Consider the following 3,596-nt stretch of genomic DNA (forward strand, 5'->3'; position numbering starts at 1 on the left):
CACAGTCTCTATGACGCATTCTTTTGCCAATGAAGAGCTGAGATCATACATCTGCCTAGAAGGGATTAGACCTTGCCACCCATCTCCCATCCCTTAAACCTCCTCTTTTTAATGGATTTTTCATTCAATAGGTGGCCAGTGGAGAGTGGGAGATGGCTCAGGAACATAAGCTATGTTCATATAGCTCAGTAGTTCTCAACCTGTAGGTCCCCAGGTGTTTTGACCCACAACTCCCAGAAATCCCAACCAATTTACCAGCTGTTAGGATTTCTGGGAGCTGAAGGCCAAAACATCCAGGGACACACAGGTTGAGAACCACTGCTATAGCTAGAAGATCACAATCATTCCCAGGACATCTGAAGCACCCCTGGGAGATCCCCAAAATGGCCTTATCTTTGTGCATCTAGCTGTAGCAGGAGGGACAGGTCTGGGGATACATGTATCATTCTGGTCTCTCAAAAGGCTGCATGGATGATTGAAAACAACAATAAAAACTAAAGTGTCAAGAAGCCCATTTCTGGTTCTTAAAAACTGTTTTTTTTAATGTTACAGGGAGCCCTTGAAAATTATTTTAAACATAGAAAGTTCCAAGACCATTAATTCACCTTCTTTTGTGGATTCTGAAAATGCTGAGGACTACAAAAATATCCTGGGGAGCTACATAAACATTGGGGATATTCTTTCTCCACAGCTATAGGTATTATTAGGCATGGGCAAATTTATCGGAATCGTCATTAATCGTAATAAAATTGTATCTATTTTGGGTTCTGAACGGGGTTTGGGGCTTCGAATTTAACCTTCCAATTTGAATAGTTGGCGCCCATGCCTCAGAATACCTTTGCTGCTCAGTCGTTTAGTCGTCTCCGACTCTTCATGACCTCATGGACCAGTCCACGCCAGAGTTCCCTGTCGGCCGTCACCGCCCCCAGTTCCTTCAAGGTCAACCCAGTCACTTCAAGGATACCGTCTATCCATCTTGCCCTTGGTCGGCCTCTCTTCCCTTTTCCTTCCATTTTCCCCAGCATCGTGATCTTTTCCAAGCTTTCCTGTCTCCTCATGATGTGGCCAAACACTTCAGCTTTGCCTCTAATATCCTTCCCTCCAGTGAGCAGCCAGGCATTATTTCCTGGAGGATGGACTGGTTGGATCTTCTTGCTAAGGTCCAAGGCACTCTCAGGATTTTCCTCCAGCACCAGAGTTCAAAAGCGTCTATCTTCCTTCGCTCAGCCTTCCTTATGGTCCAGCTCTCGCATCCACAGGTTACTATGGGGAATACCATTGCTTTGACTATGCGGACCTTCGTTGCCAGTGTGATGTCCCTGCTCTTCACTATTTTGTCAAGGTTGGCCATTGCTCTCCTCCGAAGAAGTAAACGTCTTCTGATTTCCTGGCTGCAGTCTGCATCTGCAGTGATCTTCGCGCCTAGAAATATAAAGTCTGTCACTGCCTCCACGTTTTCTCCCTCTATTTGCCAGTTATCAATAGGTGTAGTTGCCATGATCTTGGTTTTCTTGACGTTTAACTGCAACCCAGCTTTTGCACTTTCTTCTTTCACCTTCGTGATAAGGCTCCTCAGCTCCTCCTCGCTTTTGGCCATCAGAGTAGTATCATCTGCACACCTAAGGTTGTTAATGTTTCTTCCAGCAATTTTAACTCCGGCCTTGGATTCCTCAAGCCCTGCATGTCGTATGATGTGTTCTGCATACAAGTTGAATAGAGAGGGTGAAAGTATGCAGCCCTGCCATACTCTTTTCCCAATCCTGAACCAGTCTGTTGTTCCGTGATCTGTTCTTACTTTGGCTACTTGGTCTTTATACAGATTTCTCAGGAGACAGACAAGGGGACTTGGTATCCCCATACCACCAAGAACATGCCATAGTTTATTATGATCCACACAGTCAAAGGCTTTAGAATAGTCAATAAAGCAGAAGTAGATGTTTTTCTGAAACTCCCTGGCTTCCTCCATGATCCAGCGGATATTGGCAATTTGGTCTCTCGTTTCTCTGCCTTTTCTAAACCCAGTGCCACTGTACAGAAGTTTGAGCATTCTTTAGTGTTTCTCTTTTTTGGTATGGGGATATATATTGATTTTTTCCAATCTGATGGCCAATCTTGTGTTTTCCATATTTGCTGGCATATGGCATGCATCACCTTGACAGCATCACCTTCCAAGATTTTAAACAGCTCAGCTGGGATCCCATCGTCTCCTGCTACCTTGTTGTTAGCAATGCTTCTTAAGGCACATTCAACCTCACTCCTCAGGATGTCTGGTTCTAATTCACTCACCACACCGTCAAAGCTATCCTCTATATTTTTATCCTTCCTATACAGATCTTCTGTATATTCTCGCCACCTATTCTTGATCTCTTCAGCTTCTGTTAGGTCCCTGCCATCTTTGTTTTTGATCATGCCCATTTTTGCCTGAAATTTGCCTCCGATGTTTCTGATTTTCTGGAAGAGCTCTCTTGTCCTTCCTATCCTATTGTCTTCTTCCTCTTCCATGCATTGCTTGTTCAAAAATAGTTCCTTGTCTCTCCTGGCTAACCTCTGGAATTGTGCATTTAATTGGGCGTATCTCCCCCTATAGCTGTTTCCTTTCGCCTTCCTTCTTTCTTGGGCTACTTCCAGTGTCTCAACAGACAACCATCTTGCCTACTTGGTTTTCTTTTTCTTTGGGACGTACTTTGTTGCTGCCTCCTGAACAATGTTGTGGACTTCTGTCCATAGTTCTTCTGGGACTCTATTTATTAAATCTAGTCCCTGAAATCTATTCTTCACCTCCACTGTATATTCACTGGGAATATTTGTGAGATCATATCTAATTGGATATATGAGAAAGTGTTTTGATTCAACAAACCCGTTGCTATCCAGGAGAGAAATCCCCCTTCCCATCCTGGTTGGTTTCTATGGGACTCTTAAACCCTTTGCTATCCAGGAGAGAAATCCCCCTTCCCGTCATGGTTGCAGAAGCGGAGGGAGCTTGGTTTGCAAAGGGCATTGGTGGCTGCTGCTTCATCTCTGCTTCATCTCTGCAGGATCTCCCTTACAAACCACTTCCTCTTCCCCTTCGCAGCCTTCCCCTCCTGCCTTTGCGAGAAGCTTTAAATGAGGAAAGGGGGAAAAGGAGGGGGGATGAATCCAAATCCACGATCCCAATCACTTCACTTCGGTATTGTGCTGGCAAAATCCCAAACTAGACCTCTAACTAAACTTCCACCTTGGTTGGTGTGTGATTTTCCACTTCAGGGGGAAAAGAAAATTGGAAATGGGCAGGGAAAGCAAATTATCACCCTGCTAAGGATTTTCCACAACTCCCCCCTTTTATTTTATCTTACCCTGATATTGTTGTTGTTGTTGTTGTTATTATTATTATTATTATTATTATTATTATTATTATTATTATTATTATTATTGGCACCTCACTTTTCTCTCTCGATTTGAGACAGAAAGGGACTCATGTTAAAATATATATAATAGTATCATTCTGGGAAGTGAAAAGATTGTATTTTAAATCTATGTTTCAGTAGTATTCCTTTTAAAATTCGCTCTATATTTGTGTGTATGTGTAAGTCCCATCGGAAGAAACCCACTCCTGA

Source organism: Anolis carolinensis, chromosome 4 (genome assembly GCF_035594765.1).
Source record: "Anolis carolinensis isolate JA03-04 chromosome 4, rAnoCar3.1.pri, whole genome shotgun sequence".
In the NCBI taxonomy this organism is placed as follows: Eukaryota; Metazoa; Chordata; class Lepidosauria; order Squamata; family Dactyloidae; genus Anolis; species Anolis carolinensis.